Source organism: Pleurodeles waltl, chromosome 6, assembly GCF_031143425.1.
Source record: "Pleurodeles waltl isolate 20211129_DDA chromosome 6, aPleWal1.hap1.20221129, whole genome shotgun sequence".
NCBI lineage: Eukaryota > Metazoa > Chordata > Amphibia > Caudata > Salamandridae > Pleurodeles > Pleurodeles waltl.
In genome coordinates this window covers 1,241,241,560-1,241,265,026 of record NC_090445.1, presented here as the reverse complement: position 1 = coordinate 1,241,265,026, position 23,467 = coordinate 1,241,241,560, and the positions used below count along the sequence as shown (strand labels likewise).

The following is a 23,467-nucleotide window of genomic DNA, read 5'->3' as shown; positions in this document are numbered from 1 at the left end:
CTTCTGTATGAGTTCTCTGATAAGGTTCACCTGAAGCTATTTTGAAAGAACTTGGATTCTCCTGGGCAGAAAGAACTTGAAATGGAGTTGACTCCTGTGTTGGCACTGTGGCCGGCTTAACTGAAACTGTACTTCCATAGCTGCCTGTGTTAACTATTTGCAGTCTATTCAAGGTGGTTAAAAATTCAAATTTCTTGCTATTAGCACTTAATACACCACCATCCTCTGTTGAAGGCCTTTGAGCTGTTTCAGCCCTGGGAGCCGAAGATGAAATAATGCTCATTCTTATTGTTTGTTGCTTAGTGAGATCATCTTCATGGCTGCTTCTGTGTTATTTAGTTGTATTTGCTCCTTGTGGCTCCATCCGAGAGACTTGTGTTTGGGTCTGAACATTCAATGTCTTTTGATTATGTTGTGGGTTTAGTTCACTCGCGATCTGAAAAGAAACTATGGGGGTGATTCCGAGTCTGGCGGGCGGCGGAGGCCGCCCGCCAGACTTCCCCCAACAAAATACCGCTCCGCGGTCGCAAGACCGCTGAGGGTATTTTGGGATTTGCCCTGGGCTGGCGGGCGGCCGCCAAAAGGCCGCCCGCCAGCCCAGGGCAAATCAACCTTCCCACGAGGACACCGGCTCAGAATTGAGCCGGCGTAGTGGGAAGGTGCGACGGGTGCAGTTGCACCCGTCGCGTATTTCAGTGTCTGCTTTGCAGACACTGAAATACTACGTGGGGCCCTCTTACGGGGGCCCCTGCAGTGCCCATGCCACTGGCATGGGCACTGCAGGGGCCCCCAGGGGCCCCACGGCACCCCCTACCGCCATCCTGTTCCTGGCGGGAGACCCGCCAGGAACAGGATGGCGGTAGGGGGTGTCAGAATCCCCATGGCGGCGAAGCGCGCTCCGCCGCCATGGAGGATTCTGTAGGGCAGCGGAAAACCGGCGGGAGACCGCCGGTTTTCCCTTTCTGCCCGCGGCTGAACCGCCGCGGTCAGAATGCCCTTGGGAGCACCGCCAGCCTGTTGGCGGTGCTCCCGTGGTCGTTGACCCTGGCGGTCAACGACCGCCAGGGTCAGAATGACCCCCTATGTTCTGCCTGAACTTATGAGAAGGTATGCAGTGGGTTTCAGCGGGAAGACCTCTCACCCAGCTGGAGAGAGAGTTTGAGCATGCACAGCCTAGCCACGCCTGGGCCTGTGTCAGCGCACTTGTGCAGGTGGACTGAGAAAAGATATACCAGTGGATCAATGAGCTATCAAGCTCTGAGTCCCAAGAGAATGCCTTGCTGGAGCTGAGTAAGAAGCGAGAATCTGTCCCTGACCTCGCCCCAATGCTCTGGCATTCTTTTGTTACCATTGCAGCACTATTTCAGGAGATTGTAAATATTCATCCATCAATTAACCCGCTCACCCTTACATCACATCAGTCAAACAGAGTTTGCTATGCCTTGGCCTTATTGCAGTGTGTGGCATTTCATCCAGAAACCAGATCAGCTTTTCTTGCTGCCCACATCCCTCTTTTCTTGTATCTATTCTTGCACACCATCAGAAAGACCCGGCCTTTCAAATACCTGGGGCTTACTAGCCTCAGGGTAATTGGGGCGTTGGTAAAAACTGATGAGAAAGAAGTCATCAACTTTCTCCTGATCACTGAAATTATTCCACTCTGCCTTAGTATCATGGAGTCCGGAAGCAAACTTTTCAAGATGGTTACAACCTTCATTCTTCAGAAGATCCTCCTTGATGACACAGGCCTTGCTTCCATCTGTCAGAACTATGAGGTTTTCTCATATCGCCATGATATTGGGCAAAATGGTTTTGCATCTATCAAAGAACTCCTTCTGCTCGATTGCTGAAACATTAGTTATGATAAGATTGTTACTATTACAGAGGTATCAAGTTGAACATTACGTCTGACTTTGAAGCTGATATTTCCGATGTTATTTCCTTGGCACATTGCTGGAAAACTGGGTTAATCTGGTTGGAGAGAGTTTGTGACTCACGTGCCAGCACGGGTTTTGCCACTCCCTCATCCAATTTATGAGAGGAACTTTCGCCTTGTGATCTAACAGTGAGTTCATTTTTTAATATTTGTCAGAATATCTAGAAGAAAGATAATTTATCAACAATAGGGCCACAGGAACATTTCACCTGGTTCGGCATGTGATCTGCCTGGGCTCTTACTATTATTGATGTTAGTGTCTCCATTTTTTAATTAATACATGTGATATGTTCATCCATTAAATTAATGATATCAATCTGTGTTTCCAGCTTGTCAAACTGGAAATTAAAGACTTCTGTAGATGTTTGCAGTGTTGTAAATAAACTGTCCCACCAATGCGGAGTACTAGATATTTGAGTAAGTGCTTGATTGGGACCTTTTCTACTGATTGTTTCGATATGCCATAGAGGGGAGGAAGCTTGAGTTACATTTTTTAGGCGCACCTCTTCAGAGCCCAGCCTTGCTGGCCACTACATTGGAGAGGATACAAAAAGAGCTTCTCTTAGGTGAGAATTCTGCACCGCCCATACCGAAGACGTGGCTGTAACATCATTGTTATTTTCTTTCTCTGTTAAAATGTACTGCATTTCCCTTGCGCTGTGATTTTGTGATGCTGGTCTTTGAGTCATATCCCCTGAAAGTAGGCCTCCCAATGGTGTGGGGGGCTTGGAGGATTGAGAAACCTCAATATTAATTGTTTTAACGTCCAAGGGTTTGATCACATCAGCGTTGCTTGAGATCGAAAGTGAGCTGGACCATGATGCGTCGATGTGGGATTCATGCTTAGCAGTAAATGCTGGGAAGTGATTAATAATTGTGGAGTCTGAAGTAGAGCCAATAGCTGAGGGCAAGGTGGCAGTATTTTCGTTCAAGGTTGAGGATGACTTATGGACTAGCGCAACAATTTCTAAAGTATTTTTGTGGGTTTGTTATTAGCACTTTGTGCTATGGTACCAAGAAGAGAATTATGTTTTAAGGTAAGCTCTGATTTTGATGCAGATGGATTTCTAAATGTCAGGACTGCCTGGGCCATGTGAGTTGCAACCCTTGCAGCCACTATACTATCCTTTTTAAAAGGAGTGACGGGGCAGGGGAGGCCTGAGGCGTCATCCAGTGTTGCATATATTACAGCCATTGGGTCTTTCAAAAAGGAAAGGATTGACTTTCCTGGATGCAATGAATTAAACCCTGGCGAGGGAAGCTCCATCAGGCTACTACTGTTAACTTTGTTTGCTTACTAGCTGTTGGTAGGTGCTTCAAAGATGGCTTTTTGCCCACTTTATTTGGTTTTGGCTGCCGTGATTTTTTCAGATCTCATTTTCCTTAACTGCTACTGCAATGCTCTTCCTGAGTTATTTAAAGTCTACACCTGTTGTATGTTTTGTATTATCTTGTGTGTTTCGTATATACATTTCTCACTGCCAGCCATTGAATCTTCTTGGACCAAGGGCATGAGGATCAGGAAAGGGGTGGGGGGAGCACACCAAACCAGAAGCTGCACCAGGACCTAGCCTGGCTGCTTCCGCAGTAACGGGGCTCAACCTGCTTATAGATGGCCTAATGCCAACTGTACCCTTACTGAGTCACCTCAATGCCCTTGATATATATTGACTCAAAGATAATGTCAAGAGTTAAACAGTTCAATGCCCTGGATATTTATTGACTCAAAGAACATGTCAGGGGATAAACTGTCCAGTCCGCTTTACGAGAAGTCAAATGCAGGATTTGGTTAGATGCAAGTTGAACGCAGATTGAATATAAAACTAAGGCCCATATTTATGGAAAGTTCAAGCCGCCTTAGCTGCACTTTATGTATGCTAAAGTGGCACTAACCTAACTCCATATTTATATTTTGACACTATACCCATCTAAATATGGGGCAGATTTATGGAAAGTGGCGCTGCACTGAGTGCAACACCACTTTCCCTGTGCCCCTTAGCACCCCCACCACCACCATGTGTGTGTGCCGTATTTAAAATATGGCGCACCATAGCGCAGGGTAGGGGGCAATAGTGTCATTTATCATGACGCTATTGATGTACTCTTCTGGAGAAGCACCAAAATGTTGGTGCTTCTCCTGCAGAGCACATAGGGCCCCATTATACAGAATAGAAGCCTCCCTTTTCAAGAGCAAGCGTTAAAAGTGCCTTAGAAAATTGCACAAGGAAATCTCATAGATTTCCTTATGCCATTTTTCCAGCCCCCCTACCGGGGAAGCGCCCCCTTTACATACATTATGCCTGGTGCAGGCATAATGTAGCGCAAAGGGTTACAGGGTGGCACAATGTATGCATTGCGTCACCCTCTAAATGCGGCGTGGGGATTTCGGCCTCGTTGGGCCACATTATCGTAAAAAATAATTACGTTAATGTGGCGCAAGGTGCCGCTAGGGCATTTTAAATATGCCCCTATATGAGTTAGCATCATTTTGTGGAAGCCCCAACACACCTTAAGTCTCATTGTGACAACTATATGCAAGGTAGGCATTCCCGTCGAAAAAATGGCGCTAGCCCTCTAGTGCCAAATTTACCTCCTGAAGCAAAAACAATGAACACTAAGGAAGTGGACCTAAAAAATGATGATAAAACCGATTAGTGTCAGAATTTAACGCCTGGTCAGACCAGGCGTTAAAAAGAAGCCCACACACCACCACTTAAGGAAAACACACCGAAAGAACATTGCAACCTCCATGACAATATGGAAGTGGTACTGCTCCAGCTTTGCACATGCCGCAGACATCAGCCAAGACAGCAGGTCCCTCTGCCACCACAGCAGCAACCCCAAACACCACCACAGCAGCCACAAAAGCAGCGCAGAAGGCGAGAGAGGATCTTCTGACAGCAGACAACCATCCTTAGGCTCAGTGAACAAGATGTCATCAGAATGTACCAACTGAACCAGGAGTCCATTGTACACCTGCTGCACCACACTGCACCACACAGCGCAGCAAGGGTGGAAACTCCTACAACCATTCTGCCCATGACAAAACTCCTCGCTGTCCTTCATATGCTGGTGTATAGATCTTTTCAGATTACAGGTGCACAAGTGGCTGGTTTGTCCCAGCCAACCTTCTTGGATTTTCCTTCCGAAGATCCTGGACGCAATCATACGCCTCACACTCCACCACATCTGCTTCCCAAACACCCAGCTACTGCAGTAGGGGACCAAGCAAGGTTTTTACCAAATTGCTGGGTTCCCACATGTGCTGGGTGCAATGGACTGTACCCATGTCCAACTGGTGCCACCTACAGCAACCAAACCTCTATATAGGAACCACAAGAACACCCAGTCAATAAATGTGCAGGCCATTGTGGACCACTGTGGGCTCTTCACTAACATCCTAGCAAAATATCCCAGCAGCATCCATGATGCCTACATATTCTGCCATTCCACTATCAATGACCGTTGCAGGATGGGCATTATGGCAGTGGCCTACTCGTAGGTAAGCTACCACACCAATCAGTACACACACAACACACCAACCATGTAGGACAAACGACATACACCACACGAAATACACATGGGCAGGGGAACACAGATGTATAGGCAACAACACATATGCAACATGACATTACACCATAATCATTGCGCATCACACACAAATACCCATATATACATAACATAGCCACGACCTGACTGGCACACCACGTGAGGACAGGTGGAGCTATGCCCCCTATGCATACAAAAGCTGCCCACAAACCACTACAGGTGTCCACTGGTTTACAACTAAATACAGGTAACACACATATTACACCAAGCAAGGAATAGCTCAGCTATGTCAGTGGCATAGACCGTGGCCATGTAAAGAAGGTCACACATAGGCACAGCCCCACATTCATCATGGTGTGAAAACCTTTGGCAGCACCTATACCAAATGCCACCCAAGTGGTGCCATTACCAACTACATATCATCTACACATATCTGACATACCTGTAGTGTGCTCATACACCTGTCTTCTGCATTGTATTGCACACATTGGAACACAAATTAACCTGCCATGAAAGGCCATGGGGTAGAATCATTAGAAATGGTGCAGCACCCACTCCAGTGCCACCTCACATGCGCCCCAGTGTGCCCCCTAACACCACCATGTGTGTTCTGTATACAAGAAATGGTATACCATGGTGCAGAGTTTGTGCAAAACTGTCATGATCATGGATGCCTTAGTAGGACCCTTTAGGGGTACAGAGGACATACCTGACTTTTCATGCACCGTACCAGCAGTTGTTGAAAGTGTCTGTGATAAATCATGTATTGGAAGCTAGGAGATTCTACTGCACCAAATTTGATCATCCTACAAATGTGTGATTCACACTCTCGTACACCTGATGGCTGGTGCAACCATCATCTGCCACAAATGGTCACTACGTGTTGCCTTGCATGTGTAGTGCCACATGGTAAAATGGAGGGCACAGTTTGGCTTTGTAGTGATGCCATGGTGTCCCAACAATGTGGTGCAAGGATGTGGTAGGTTCCATCCAACAATAGGACACTGCCTCAACCATGATCTTTTCAATGGTTTAACCATTTGAATTTAATACGTCAGTTCCCAGGTCCCTGAGCCACAACCCAAAATTGTCAGGTAATCAACACAAATCTATTAAAGCATTTCACAAAAACAGGGACATATACTATACCAGAAGCAAGTCTGAGTCCCCACTCCACCTACAACTAACAACTGCCATGGTATATTCCAAACCACTATCAAGCTTTACCAACACATCTTCTCTCATTCCTTTGCAGCCGATCAAGGTTACAGCATACAGCCATGGGTCATGACTCCATTTTCCAATCCCACAATGGTGAAAGTGTGTACATATAATGAAGGGCACAGAAGAACATGCAATATGGTGGAGAGGACATTTGGGCTTCTGAAGTGAAGGTTCAAGTGCTTGGCCCTGACAGGAGGAAGCCTCTTGTACGATCCTCCACTGGTTTGTAAAATCATACTGGCATGTGCAATACTCCATAAGATATGTAAAAGAACAAATGTTCTCTGGGATGAACAGATTGACTTCCCCTAACGAGTAGGAGGATAATAATGGTGGAGCAAATTTGGAGGGGGAACAACAGAACACTGCTCAGGAGTTTGCAGAAGGCTCCACATAGTACAGAACATGTATTCATAGTGACTGTACTATCATCATCACATTGTAAATAGCACCAATAAAATACTTTGCACCTGAATCTCCTTGGTCTACTCATTCTCCACTGCATATACCATTGGAATGTAACTCAAACCTCAGAGAGCAGGTAAGAAACACAATAGTAACAAGTATGGTAGCACCATTGTTTGCGATGTAAGAGGGTCTCCTGCCTCCATTTCACATATCAGTGGCATGCAATTCACAGGCATGTGACTCTTGAAGGCCTAGATCCATGCACCACAACATATAATGTGCTGTCAAGTGCGCAAAGTGTTAATTCCTAGCCCTTTCCCCATATCATCACCACACCTACCAGGATGTATGCAAGGGGGGCATACATAAGGTAGGGGATATGATCAAATGGTGTTTAAGTAATGTCGGAACTGAACACTGTCACATCTCAGGGTGATTAAAGCTTTGCCTGCATGTGTGACAAGGGGGGACATCATTGGTAACTATGGACCTTCAGTAACTGTACAGGGTTTGTAACCAATGTTAGAGGCAGAGCCTGCACTGCGTATTGATGGGATTATGTCCTGGCACTGCTATTGGTCACAACCCTGACACATGGTAGGCTGTTCCTCAGTTATGGCACACACATGTTGGCTGTGGAGTGTGCTATGGGTTGCCAGACAAATGAAGCAGCTATGGTTGCTGAATCACTATCCAAACATAAGACCCACAGTCAGGATCTACGATTCAAATGGGACAATGCACCACCAAATTATTGTATGGGTGGAATGTAGGCAGAGTGTGTTACACCCAGTATGTACATAAGCTGTACACTTTTAATATAAATCTGCTGTCTTGACACGTCTACAGCAATTCCAGATAAACATGTGAAGACTGATGTACATGTGTATGTCCCAGGTAGCAAAGGGTTTGCTAGTCCCAACCACGGTAGACGTGTCAGCATGGTTACCTAGTATGCTTTGTATAACAACAGCACATAGCAATACACAACACACATTGTCACTCACATGCCAGAACAAGAGCAAGGTACCCAGAGTTTTAAATTATCCCATACATGTTTTGGGCTCCAACATGGCAATCAGGTGTGGGATGTGCAACTATGTCCAGCAATGTCCAAAAATGTCAGAGACCCATCCAAAAATGAATGGGAGTAGAAGTAGCCATATATGTTTAATTTGGCTTCATGGAAAAAGCAGCACTGAGATGCTTTTACACAGCAGCAGCAACAGCATCATCATGGTAAGAGTTACCTAGATTGTCGCATGCAGGAATAAATGCTTACCCATGTCCAACCAAGCTGAGAGATTCCTACAGATACCTCAAAATACAACAAGGGAGATCACTTGGAGACAACACAAGTGCTGTAGCAGGTGTAATGTCATATGTGTGTGGCACTCATTTTATCTCACAAATACCAGCAATGGGACGGTAACCAGCATGTAGCCAGTAGTAGAAGATGTGCTTATCTACAATTTACACAAGTCACACTTTGAATCCTGTCCATGTATGACCAGACAATCCTGCTGCAGAAGATGTGTACAAAATTTAAGCAGCCTGAAGAATGGGATCAATGTAGGAGACAAAATATACCTTAAAAGTAATGTGGTAAAACATGGAGAAGGAACACACATAGACCAATACTGACTGTGCAATACATCAATGTCTACATGTGAACATCCAACATATGTACAGAGAGGATGGCCAGGCTAGTACACAACCCAGTCCTGTTTGCCACTCATATGAACTGGTAGTTGCCCATCGCATGCCTACATGACAGGAGGCAGTGACAGATGACACCATCTGTTCCCTGGCATGTTCCCAAAATAAAAGTCACAATAGAGATACAACCCCTAACCAAGCTGCCCATGGAAATTACTAATTACATAAAATTATTAGACATGACCAACATGTGCAAGTACCCAGTCCTATGTACATGACAGGGGAAGGCAGACATCAACTACTGCAGAGGAAAATATGAAATCCCAGTCCGTTGGATCAGAATTCTGCATGTGTCTGTCTGCAGGGGAGTGTACATTGCTCGGCTGATTAGCAATCATGAAGAGGGTAGACCCCCGCTCAAAACATCCTTACACCACTGCTCTCGCTACATAAACTTTTTCCATTGTCATGGGCCTGATCCATGTGCGCAGTGGCCTGAGTAATCTGGAGCTCAACAAACCTGCCCCTTCACATGCAACCATTGGTTTGTGGTGCCATACAAACCTCCACAGTAGTGATAAAGAGTAGGCTGCCATCTATGCCAGATTGCAACACTGCTACACAGTGGTATGCCATTGTATTTGATAGTCTTAACAAACATGATGTGTACAAATGTGAGTGCCTAGTTGGTGGCATGCACACATATACCACATATCTCAGCACACGTGTACCACTTAAATGGCTCAGGCTTGGTAATGTGTATAGGATTCTAAACAAAAGGCAACCTATTGACAAATGTAAGGGCATATGTATCACAAGATCACTGACTGAAATAAATGACCCTTGCATGTTTTCTAATATACAGAAACATAGGTGGCACTGATATCACTATACAGGCATTTGCAAAGTCCAACATGTGTCCATGCAGGAGGATAGATACGTGAGGTTTCACATCCCATGAACACACCACTGTGGTAGTATGTCACTGAAATGACACTAGACCTATCCTTACACACATACGGCATATAGTAACCTTCAGTGACACATGTGTTCATACCATCCCCTGCAACTAAGTTCCATGGGGAACTATGGCCCTCATTACAACCCTGGCGGTCGGTGTTAAAGTGGTGGTAATACCGCCAACAGGCCGGCGGTCCAAAAATGAAATTTTGACCACAGCGGAAACTGCCAACACAGGTAGCCACTTGAACACGCTGACCACCACAGCAGTAGCAAGAAGCACCGCGGCGGTAACCGCCAACAGCCAGGCGGAAGACAATGTACCGCCCACAATATTACAACAGGCCTGTCCACCACCCTTTCCGGGGCGGTACCAACGACATCAAAAGCATGGCGGAAACAGTACACAGAAGGCAAAGGACTCACCTCTGGAGACTCAGAGAAGAACCACGACGCCATGGAGCCCGAACTGCAGGTGTTCTCCATGCTGGTCTACCTCCTCCTACACCAGGAATACCAACACCGGCGACGACGACCACGGTGAGTACTGCGCCTAGCACACAGGGGAGGAAAAAGAGTGACACCCCCACGCAACACCCCCACCCCCAACAATATACACACAAACAGATGCAGTAACATTACATATTCTCCCCGTACCCCTCAGGAATAATGCAAGGACAAAATGATTTGAAGAAAGTGAGTGTAATAAGATAAAATACTAGAAATATGTCCTCAAAAATCAAAACAGTATTTACAGATATACAAATGAAGGGATACTGCCCAGTCCATAATGTCCGTGGCCACAGGGCCATATCACATAGGCCAAGGCCCCACTTGACTCCTGCCTCAATATGGAGAGAACACTACTGGGGCATCAGGTCGAAAATACACAGGCACCTCAGGGGGAAGGGGAAGGGGGGGCACCTCAGCCGGAAGATAGTACACCACCACTGCTCCTGGAGGGGTTACATGCCCTCTGCGATGTCCTGGGGAGTGCAAAGCCACAGTCTCTCAAGTGGGTGGTTTGCCCACTGCTTGGTCCTGGGGCGTGCAAAGCCACAGTCTCTCAAGTGGGTGGTTTGCCCACTGCTTGGTCCTGGGGAGTGCAAGGCCACAGTCTCTCAAGTGGGTGGTTTGCCCACTGGTTCTGGAGGGGACATCGTGCCCAGTGTGCTTCATCCTGGGAAGGATGGGGTGAGTGGATGGCTCCTCCACTGGTTCTGGAGGGGGCATTGTGCCCAGTGTGCTTCATCCTGGGAAGGATGGGGTGAGTTAATGGCTTCTTCTACTTGTTCTGGAGGTGGCATTGTGCCCAGCGTGCTTCACCCTGGCAAGGAGTGGGATGAGTCGATGCCTTCTTCCACTGGTTCTGGAGGGGGCCTTGTGGCCTGTGATGCAGCACATGGGGAGTGCAAGGTCACAGTCTCTCACCTGGGTGCCATACCCACAGGATTTGCTGTGGGCAGGATGCATGACACTCCATGGAGGCAGGACTACAGTCCATCTGCTGGCAGTGATGGCTGCACAGTGGTGGCAGTGGCGGTGCAGGTGGTGGTGCTGGTGGCGGTGCTGCCAGCGGTGGGGGGAGGCTCCAGCCCTTCCCCTGCAGCCTCGGACGGCTGCCCACTGGGACTGCTGCCAGTGGTGCTGGTGGCGATGCTGCCAGTGGTGGGGGGAGATTCCAGCCCTTCCCCTGCAGCCTTCGACGGCTGCCCACTGGGGCTGCTGCTGCTGGCAGTGGTGCTGCTGGCGGTGCTGCCAGTGGTGGGGGGAGGCTCCAGCCTTTCCTATGCAGCCTGGGATGGCTACCCACTGGGGCTGCTGCTGGCAGTTGTGCTGGTGGCGGTACTGCCAGTGGTGGGGGGAGGCTCTAGCCCTTTCCCTGCAGCCTTGGATGGCTGAAGCGCCATGGTTGGTGGTGGGGGCTCAGACCCTGTCACAGCACCAGGCCTCCTGTCCCTCCTGCATATAGGGGTAGGCTCTTTGTCCTTGCCCTTGGCAGCTGGTGGTGCCTAATTGACCTTGGCAGCTGGTGGTGCCTAATTGCCCTTGGCAGCTGGGGGTGCCTCCTTGCCCTTGGCAGCTGGTGGTCCCTTCTTGCCCTTGGCAGCTGATGGCTGTTCCTTGTCCTTGCCCTTGGAAGCTGGTGCAGGCACACTGCCAGTGCTGATGGGTGTCTGCTCGGAGCCTCTCACACCTACAGTAGCTGCCAAAACTACTGTGGCCGTGGACTGGGTGGCTGAGGTGCAGGCCTGGGTTCTGCCTACCCTGGCCCTAAGTGAAGGACAGGGGGAAGGGTAGGGAAGAGGGTGGAGAGGAAAAGCTTCTTAGGGACACTAGTGCAGGAAGAGGGTGAAGGTTTGGGAGTGGAGGAAGAGGGAGTGGTTGTAGGAGGTGTCTGTCTGCTGTGTTTGGGTGCAGGTGCATGGGCTGGATGCCGTTGTGAGGTGGATGGCTGTTGAGTGTCTGAGTGCTTGCATTTGTGTACTTTGGGATGAGGGGGCACAGACACAGTGGGAGAGGACACAGGGACGTGTGCATGGATGTGGGGGTGGTGACTGCCATTGAGGGGCGTGCACTGATGGGTATGATGGTGGTAGTGGATGGGGATGTAGTGCAAGCAGGTATAAGTGGAAACGCTACTGGGAAGGAGTGGAGGAGGAGGGGGAAACAGTGGAGGCAGTGTATGTTGGTATGTCTGCTTCTGGATGGTGTGAGTGCCTGTGGGATGATGTGTGGTGCTTGTGTTTGCCTGAGCCACTCCTGTGTGTTGTCTTGGGTGCATTCTGGTCTGATTGTGTGCTTGGGATAGGTTGGGGTTCAGAGGAATGGGACTGGGTAGAGGAAGTTAGGGGGGGGAGGCTAGAGACAGGGACAATGGCTGCCATCAGGGTAGGCCAGAGCCTGGAATGATCTCTGTTGGGCCTCCAAGCCACAGTGAATGCCCTCCAGGAATGTATTTGTATGTTGCAAATGCCCTGCCAGCACTCAATGGCATTTACTATGGTTGGATCACAGGAGGTCAATAGCCTCCTCACTCAGGGCAGCAGGGCTAACTGGGGCAGGGACTGAGGTGGCTGGGGTGAAGGAGATGCCCACCCTCCTGGGTGAGCGGGCACGGGAAACACGCTGAGGGGCTGCTGTGAGGGCGTTGCTGGTACAGGGGTGGCAACTGTACCTGTAGTTGGGGTGGCCACAGAGCTGCCGCCACCAGCAGGGAGCTTCCATCAGAGGAGGTATCACTGTCTGAACTGTCCCCTCCAGACTCCGCCTTGGGGCTCTCCTCACCCTTCGTCCCACTGGTGCCCTCATGGTCAATGGATTCGGCCTTCAGGGTCATGTGGGATGCAGCTCCCTCCGTCGCCGGTGCCTCTGCTCCTCCGCCAGATAATGCTAATGCACATAAGGACAGGGTGACAAAGCAAAAAGGGAGGGGAAGAGACAGAGGATACACTTGGTCTTTGCCAGCAACAACACCACCGTTGGCGTACACAACACACAGGGAACAGCCCTACACACTAGGCGATGCACTACCACTCACAATGCTAGTCACCACTCCATGGACAGTAATACCTAACACCAATAGCAGCATACCTGAGACCCACGGATCTTTGCCCAGTAGTAGATGCCCACTAGCATGTTTGGGGGTTGAGTGCATCAGCCCCTGCCCAACATGGAACCTACCCTGCAACATCTGGCCTGGCCTAAGGTCACCCACAGGCGCACATCCCATACCCAGAGACCACCCAACCACGCGCAATTTGCAGATTTGGAAACTGTACTCACCCCCTGGTGGCTGCTATGATGTCCTCAAGCGCCCATCCAGCTCTGGATAGGCCACCGCCAGTATGCAGAACATCAGGGGGGTCAGGGTACGATGAGCACCCCTTCCTCATTGGGAGGCCATGCCCAGCTGGGCCTCCGCCGTCTTTCTTGACCAGCGTCTCAGGTCCTCCCACCGTTTGTGACAGTGGGTGCTCTGCATGCCGTAGACCCCCAGGGTCTGCACGTCCTTGGCGATGGCAGGCCATATACCATTTTTTCTGATGAGCGCTGACCTGCAGAAAAATAAACATAGAAGAAAGGATCAGTCATACCGTCCGGCCTGTTACACCCATGGCCCACCATATCCCTCCCATCCCCTTATGCACAGACATTGCCCACCATACATGAAGCACAGTCGTAGTTTGGACTCTTGCTCTGGGCAAGACTGCTGGTTCAAGGATGACAGTACTTATGTTTGTAGGCAACTATGCCTATCCAACAACAAGTCGCAACTGTAATCCCAACCCCTCCGGCTCACTAGCAGTACCTCAGCAAAAACTCAAACAGTTAAAGGTGATTTGTGGCAGCCGTTACGCATGGACTCAGAAGTATGACATCTCAGGGAGTGTCATGGAGAGATTACCCCTTTCTCACAGATATATCATGTCTCAACCAAACACAGGCAATAACGAAGACGCAGTAATGTTTCAATAGTTTTTATTTAATACAATGTGGTAAATTGCGTGGGCTGCAATGATTAGGATAATGAACAGTGCAAGAAATAGAATTGCAAAGACAAAGGTCATGATTATGAAGACTCCTACCATCTTGCGTTAGACATAAAGGCCCTCATTACAACTTCGTCGGTCTTACAAAAAGACCGCCGAAACTGCAGGCGCCACTATACTGCCAGGGCTGGCAATATATGTGGCTCCCTATTATGACTTTTCCGCTGGGCCAGCGGATGGAAACAGAGTTTCCGTCTGCTGGCCAAGCAGAAAAGTCACATCAACATTGCAGCCGGCTCACAATAAAGCCGGCGGCAATGTTGATGTGCAGTGGCAGCACCCGTCCTGCATTTCACTGCCCAAAATTTGGGCAGTGAAATGTGCGATGGGGCTGTGCCTGGGGGCCCCTGCACTGTCCATGCCTAGTGCACGGGCAGTGCAGGGGCCCCAGGGGCACCCCAAGACCCCCTTATCGCCAGCCTTTCCATGGTGGCGTTTACCGACATGGACAGGCTGGCGGTTGGGGATTATGACTGCCTGGCGGTCAGTTGCAGGGGCCGGCGGTATGGTCGTGGCTAATGCGTCACGGTCATAATACACTGCTGGTACACTGCCAGCCTGTTGGCCGTGTTACCGCGGGTGTACCGCCGGCCGCCAGGGCTGTAATGAGGCCCAAAGTGTATAATATGTCCCAGTACCCTATTGTAATAGGCCCAACCTTCTACCTAGAGGAGAGCTGGGTATGTTAAACCTAATCTGCCAATGCCATGTCCCTGGAAGGAACCCCCCGACCCTCATTACCTTTAAATGAGGTCTTGAGCTCAGACTTCAGAAGAACACGAAGTCCAGGTCAGCGTCAAGGCGACGTACAGCATCAATAGCAGTGATGGTATCTGGTCGGAATCCCTCTGATTATCTGTCTAAAGTGTGATGTATTTATACAGATTTCCTTGGACCCCTGACGTAGGTTGTTCCAAAACAATAGATAACACCACATGCTTGGGACGGTAATTTCTAATGTGAGCACCTACAGTTTGTTTGTCTTTGTCACATGAGTTGACGCCTTAGTGCGGTGACCCTAATCACATAACTCTAAACAAAAGGGCCTAACTATAAACAAGGCAGCCATCTAAGAAGAATTAATTAAATAAATGGTCTAAGACAGGGCAAGCTAAGTAGGTTAAATGTCACTAGGTGAGGGGGGGCACGAGTCTGCAAGCCAAAGACTAAGCCATTAAAACAAACTAGGATTCACTACACCCTCCCCATTGCCGTAACAAGTATGACGCCATTACTGGACACCACCGAAGGTGAGAGAATCCAAAAAGCTAAAAAACTGCTCTGGACTAAAAGCAAAGCATAAAAAACAAAGTTAAAAACATAGTTAAAATTAAATGTTAGAAAACATACTAAAGAGACTTAAAGTCAACCATGACAAGCACAGCAGACCAAATTAAAATCATACAGTGGATGTTAGTTAGATAAACAAAATTCCAATCATTGTAGTGTGGGAACTATAGTCATGATCTTGAAGACTAGCTCCGAAGTCACCTGTTAAAAAGTCATCAAAAAATGAGGCCAAATCGCCTGATGTAAGATCGATCACTTGGGCAGATGGATTCACGGAGCAAAAGTGCGCAGTAGTCTCATGTGCAGGTCCACCTGCATCAGTGCCATTGTCTGTAGATGAAAGAGCCTGCTCTGCCAAGATGGAGTGTTCATAAGTGGCCTTGCGGATCAGCCTTAGTCTCATGGGGCACGATTGTGTATGAACCCTCATCGGGACATCAGCAGTTCTTGGTCCACAGGAGATGCTGGCAAGACAGCAAGACACACTGTTGGCAAATGTTAGAAGAATCACCATACACAGTGAAAGACAGGCTGCATGCACCAGAGGAGTGCCCGAAATGACAATGACCAATTCCACTGTAGTTCCTCCAGCAAGGAAACATTGAAGATCTGAACCATGCGTTCAAAGCACAGTTGTGCTGGTGGCGGCAGCTCCATCGCTCCGTCTAGCTGTAAAGAAACAACCACTGTGAATCAGAAAAAATAGCAGTAGTATTCCGCCAAACAATGTCAAAATCACCAGAAAGCCACCAAACACACTTGAAAAGAGTGAATGGATGGCCGACAGGATGACTCCGAAGATAGTCTGGAAGACGGACACAAATCCAGACCAGACAGCCTTAAAGAAATGGACAATGCCAGTAGTGATCGAGGTGTTGAATATTCTGGATACCAGCTCACCAAAGTGCTTGGGGAAGTTGGTATTTAATTGGGATTGTATCTTGGCTGATGATCGTCTCTCTGGCAGATGTCAACGCGACCTGTTTTTGAAACAGTAGCACCTTTAGCCTACTCAGCTTGTCATAATTTACATTAATAGTGTCAATGTGAGGCCACATTTCTGATACCTTTATCTCTTGTGTGGGGGGAATAAAACATGTCCACAACACATAACAACATTAGAGACCGAAATTGTGTAGGCAGTGCCTGGTCGCATACCGCAACAGCTTTGATCGCTCAGCACCACATAACTGCCATTGGAAAGTACATGAAATGCTGGTCGAATCAAAGAGACTTGTGTACCCTTCAGAAAACAGGCCAAGTTTGCGACCCCCGCATTGCAGTGGCCGTGAAGGGACACCTGCTTGCAGATCATAGAATGACTAAAAATAGTCTCACATTCGCTTCCGCTAAGAAAGACCTCTGTTTCGCCGTTCAGACATTTATAATCCAAAGGCAACTCCCACTCTTCATTAATATAGCTATTGCCCAAACTCTCATACCTGCCCCCGGCAAGATGTTTCAAGCATTTCGAAAAACGAAAGGTGGATATGGGCAGATTAATAATGTCATCTATGAGCCAGACAGTCGAAGGACTCTCTGCTATCGTAAAAGGCAATTTTTCCAACTTTTCCATATGAAGCATGGTGAAACTCGCTTTACTGTATCTCCATGGAACACTGGCATTTTTAAATTTTTGTAATGTCCAACCAAGCTACATAATAGACTGACTGAATTATATCAATCGTAGACGACACTATGTTTGTGAGTGAATAAGTTCTGTTGGACAGGGTGTTCATGCCATTATCGACAACCGCCAAAGCCTTTTCTAAGTTTTCCTTATCTATCTACCTTAAACGTGCAGCAGCTTCTATCCATATCTCATTATACATAGCATATACAAATCTTTTAGAGCGCTGTTTCCTAGGACCTAACAGGAAGTCCTACAAGTCTATATCTTCAGAAAGTGTGTTCAGGTGTCCTTTAACTGCGGCTAACGTTTTAGACTGTACCCATTGTTAACACAGTTTACCCACACTGTATGTAGTAACTATCCCTGTGTGTTGACCTGAGATGAAGCGAGGATCTGGCCGGCTAATCTTAAAACCCCCCTGAGGAATTTAAAAAATTTGCCTGACAACCATTGGTGTCTATTGGCCAAACTAACCACCCGCCGGGACTGGAAAGTGAAGAATTATAGGTACCAGCCTGAACTTTTGCATCTAGCTCTTCTTCAATGTTATTCAGGAAGAATTGTCAATCATTAAATTTAGCCGGTGTGGGGATACTGGGCGTGTTCATTTCTTTTATTTTTGCTAACCCGAGATAGGATGTCTGTTGAACAGTGTCATTTAAAAAAATCATTTGTACAGGAATCAGGCATGCTTTGAAAAAGGCTTCCCTACCCTGTATTTGCCAATCTTGTGTCCCCATATACCCTTTAAATTAATATTGCTCATCCAGTGATCGTAACCTTCAATGGTAAGACGGGAAACAAAGGCATCTGAATATATCAGTTTTGTATCTGTTAGCAAAATTTTCCAAATTTTTTAAGGAGGCAATTTGAAAAAATATGACTCCAAATTTCTTGTGTCATGCCCAGAAAAATAAGTGAATTTCTCTAAATAACTTTTTGGGCTCCCCACCGGTGGCGTTGAACAATGTTCCCACTGTGTGTAATTAAGTACAGGTCTATGTTGAGTTGCACGGTACAGGTAGTAATGTCCCCAATTATTGTAGCAGAACATTTCCTCATAATTCATTGTATTTACATATACATCATCACTTTTAAATACCAAATAGTCATTCATTTCAGTTAACATAGAATCAACTGTCTGGACATACTTATCAGATACAACACCGGGTGTGATAACATATGTCATAGATATTTTGAATACATATGGAATTTGAATGACCTCAGTAGGCCCGTATATTTCAAAGGGAACTTTGTCCCACACAATCCCATCAGAAACAGGTACAGCTGAAATGTTCACCGGGGACAAGTCTCAGCGGACCTTGTGTGAGGAATGCTGTGGAGTTAAAACTTCATCTACTGGCGCTACCATTGCACGTTCAGGGATGTAATGACCATTTATAAGTAAGAAAAAAAACAGTCACAAAACCAATCCATAGAAATAAGGTAGAAAATGTTAGGCAGAACCATAAATAGTTCCAGGGATATATCAAGTAGTTTGTATAAGCCATAGATATAGCTTGCGTGTCTTTGAATCATTTTCAATCTCTTGAGTGGATGAGTCTGAAGAAAAGTCATCAATGTCGATGAAGTAACCAGAGCCAGTCTCTGCAAAAAGAGGAGCAAGTTCAGTACTTTTAGATGTGTTCACTTCACGTGGAGGTTCATAGTAAATAGTGCCATCACTCTGGGGGTCATTTCAACCCTGGCGGTACAGGACCGCCAGGGCTGAAATGACGGAAGCACCGCCAACAGGCTGGCTGTGCTTCCAAGGTCAGCGGTAGTAATCCGCCAGGGCAGCGCTGCTAGCAGTGCTGCCCAGGGGATTACGAGTCCCCCTACCACCAGCCTTTTCCTGGCGGTTTGAACTGCCAGGAAAAGGCTGGCGGTACGGGGAGTTGCGGGGCCCCTGGGGGCCCCTGCACTCCCCATGCCACTGACATGGTCCCATTCGGCTTTTCACTGTCTGCTCTGCAGACAGTGAAAAGCACGACGGGTGCAGCTGCACCCGTCGCACGGCCGCAACACCGCCGGCTCCATTTGGAGCCGGCTCCCATGTTGCGGCCCAGTGGGGATGTCATAATGGGCACCGCAGAAGTGCGGCTGCATTGGCGGCCGCACGGCCGGTACAACTTGGCGGGCGAAAATGTTGTAATGAGGGCCTCTGTGTTGTATTGGTGTATAAGACGGCCAATTCTTGATCAGGTGTTGTCGTGGAAGTGGTGACTGGAACACGCAAGAGCTCATTCTCCATCCTTCCCGTGGTCGAGGAGGAATTTATAGCATTGTTGGACATTGGAGCATAGTCCATAGTAGTGTTGGTCACTCTGTTCTGAAGAGGAATGTCCTGTTGGGTAGTAAGAGAGGATCGGGAACTACCCAAGGGACCTCTGGGTCTACTGTGCAGTATCAGCCACATGGTGTAGTTTGACATTGTCAATTGAAACAAATCTGTTTCCCCGGGAACCAGGTAATGGTGGTAATATTACAGTTCTCGTACCTTGTATTCCCAAGACTGACACTGGTGCTCTGTAGGATGGACCGAATTCCTTCTTTACAGCAATCTTTTCACAAACCAGATCCCCAACTTTAGGAATCCATCCAGTGGAAGTTGTTGGAATTTCCCTTATTCCTAAGGTGGCAGCACTGGTGGATGATTTTTCATCTAAAAATTGTTGAAGCTCCTGTAAGACAGTGAGACATTCATTTATCTCAAAAGGTGTTTCTGCTGCCACCATACCAGAACCATCAAGGTCTGGGACATACAAAGGTATCCCAAAGAGAACCTCATAGGGAGTTTGTCCCCCCAAGGACCGTCTTTGCAAAGTATTCAGTGCTCTCTGGACCCCATATAAGTGATGAAGCCAGCTGCGGCCAGAACCTAATACTCTACTTGTTAAGGACTGCTTTAGATCACGGTTCCGCCTCTTCACAACCAAATTTCCCTCGGGATGGTATGGTGAGGAGTAATCGAATTCAACACCCATCGTCCCCATGGTGTCCCAGAATGCCTTAGAGGCAAATGAAGGGCCCCGGTCAGAGTGGAATGCTGCAACTGCATATGTACCGATAAAGATCAGCAAATCTTTTATAACAGTTTGACCGTCAGCCGACCGCTGCGGCCATACCAACAAGAATCTACAGCGACTAGGATGTATTTGTATGCACCATCCGGTTGCAGCAGTCCACAGTGGTCCAGGTACACACATTGTAACAGCCTACTGGACACTACAAGGGATGTCTGTGGTGGACATTTGATATTAGAGCCCTTTATCTGCTGGCAGATGTCAAAACAAAGGACATATTGCTTTGTCTGTTTATATAGACCCGGCCACCAGAATCTATTCTATAAGAGTGTTACTGTGGCCAAAATACCAGCATGAGCAGAAGCGACACCCTCGTGAGCTGCCTTTACTAGATCTAATCTCTGGTCTTCGTTGGTGATTGCTCGATCTCCAACCCCAGGAAGTGTTGCATAAGCTCATTCTGTGCACTGATGTGGTTCGAATATTTTGTAGCTTTGCAGTAGTATGTACTGTTTGTGGATTAATCCGCCAGCCCAAAAGTCAGTGATAAAATGGCGGTACCAAAACCCACACCGTTACACCAACAGAAATAGGCCCACAGCATTATGACCCACGAATCTTGGCGGACATTCAACCGCAGCAAACCATTGGCGGTATATACCGCCGCGCTCAAAATACACACACACTAACAAAACAACACCACATTGGACAATTCAAACTACACACACCTGACACACATACACACACTATAAGACAAAAGATTATAAGACACATCACCCACACCACTATAAAACACACACACACACATATTACCCACAACCCCTTACAACTCATGAAACAGACAACTGAGGGAGATACACACCAGGAGCACCCACAGAATCAGAGCCACAGAAGACCATCGCCCATGCACCATCCACACACCTCATAGTACACAACCCAACACATTACCCCACACACCCTCACACACACCACTCACACTACACCCATGGCACCACAAAGACACCCCAGGTTCACTGAGGAGGAGCTAAGGGTCATGGTGGAGGAAATCATCTGGATAGAGCCACAGCTATTCGGATCACAGGTGCAGCAGACGTTCATTGCTAGGAAGATGGAGCTATGGCGGAGAGTCATGGACAGGGTCAACGCTGTGGGACAGCACCCCAGAGCAAGGGATGACATCATGGAGGGGGTGGAATGACCTATGGGGTAAGGTGCATTCCGTGGTTGCAAGACACCAGATAGCTGTACAAAGGACTGGCGGTGGACCCCCACCTCCTCCCCCACAACTAACAACATGGGAGGAGCAAGTCTTGGCGATCATGCTTCCTGAGGGCCTGGCAGGAGTAGAACGAGGACTGGACTCTGGTAAGTCAAATCTTTACTACTTTCACATCCCCACCTGCATGCCATCACAAACTCCCACCCCTACCCTCACCCCCATCACTCCACCACCTCACATATATCCCACCATCACAACCCACCCATGCCAATACCAATCCCTGCATGCAACACCAATGCATGGACCCCCATCACAGACCTGCATGTACCCACATCACCAAGGCATGCACACTAGTGAGAATCATTTAGCCAACCAAATCACAACTCACACAAGCCAAAGCTGCCTTGGTAATAACAACCATAGAGGGGAACATACCCATGAGCAAGATGTCACACACAGAAACAATAACACTGCATTTACATCCCCACAGGATCCCCACACACTGTCACCGGAGAGGAGGTGCCAACAACATCCAGTCCCCCCCCCAGAAGAGGCGCACAGTGATGACAGCAGCTCTGCACGCCTGGATCAGGGTGACCAACCTGGCCCATCAAGGACCTCTGGACAGTCGGTGACCCAGCCACAGTCCCAAGCCGCCACAGAGCCTCCCCCCTCAGGAAACAGCACCCACCCAGCAGGCCCATACCTCTGTCCCCAGTAAACGTCAATCAGCTGTGTGTCCACCACTACAGGGACCCCAGGCAACCCCACAATCACAGGATGATCAGGGACCTGGGGTCAGTGGCAGTGGGCACATGGTTCAGGGGACAGAGGCACAGAGGCACAGGACAACAGGGAAGCTGGGAAGACTGCTGTGCGGCAGGGGGAGGACTGGCCAAGGGAACCGACTCTCTATGAGGCACTCACCAACATCCTGGGAGCATGCCACCATCCCCAGGAGACCATCGGCCAGATACTGGCCAAGTTGCAGGAGACCCAGTGGCTGCAGGAGGGACAGTACCTGAGGATCAGGGAGGACCTGAGGGACATCCACAACACCCTGGTCACCATTGCAGGGGTGCTGGCAGACATGGCCAACACCATGAGGGAGGCAGTGGCACACCAACTGACCCTTGACCCCAGCCACACCAATGAACAGCCCTCCACCTCTGCCAGCGCTAGTGGACAGGAGGGCCCGCCACAGGAACAAAAGGCCACCAGCACCCCTCCCCCTGCAGAAGTTGAACCACCACGCAAAAGGTCCCTGTGATCCAGGCAGAAGCCAGAGAACACTGCCAAGACCCCACCAGGAAATAAGACTCCCCTGAATGTCACCCTCGTGTCCCATTATGTCACCCTGTCCACCTTGAACTGCCATTGCCCACCTCCCTATACCCCCTTGGACAATGCATCTGTGATACCAATAGACTGGACTCTATCCTGGACATTCCTCCATCATCAACCCAGCCCATTGCAATACCCCCTACACTTATTATTATAGAAATAAACACCCTTGGAACTAATACAAGTACTGTCAATTGATTGAAAAATGTATTAGTTTAACAAGCTGTAAACATTGCAATTCAAATGTACAGTTATATATACATAGGTATGGCCTGTAGTGGGCAGCAGTAAACACACCAGGAGCCAGAGTGGGGCACAGATATCTGAAAACAGAGATGCCAAAGGGTACAGTAAGTGGCCATAGATTTTGGAAAATCAATCTGCCATGTACAATGTCCAACACAAAACTGCAATGGAAGGTGAAGTTACAGTGACTTACCTGTGTGTCACTGGAAGTACTGTTGAATTATAGTAGTTCTGTTGTCCACATCCTCTTCCTCAGCCTCTTCTTTGTCACTGTCCACAAGCTCCACTGCTGCCACACAACCATCTCCAGCCTCATCCTCCTGCAGAAAAGGCAACTGGCATCTCAAGGCCAGGTCGTGCAACATGCAAAATGCAACGATAATCTGGCAGACCTTCTTGGGTGAGTAGCACAGGGATCCA

General features: G+C 48.3%; 1 protein-coding gene and 1 pseudogene across 4 annotated transcripts in view; both read left to right on the top strand.

Moving 5' to 3' along the window:
• The window catches only part of LOC138300782 (cGMP-dependent protein kinase 2-like), a 3,513,105-nt gene that overhangs the window by 614,992 nt on the left and 2,874,646 nt on the right, over positions 1-23,467 (top strand). The window lies entirely within an intron of this gene.
• LOC138302121 (CCR4-NOT transcription complex subunit 9-like) lies at positions 1,165-1,858 on the top strand (annotated as a pseudogene).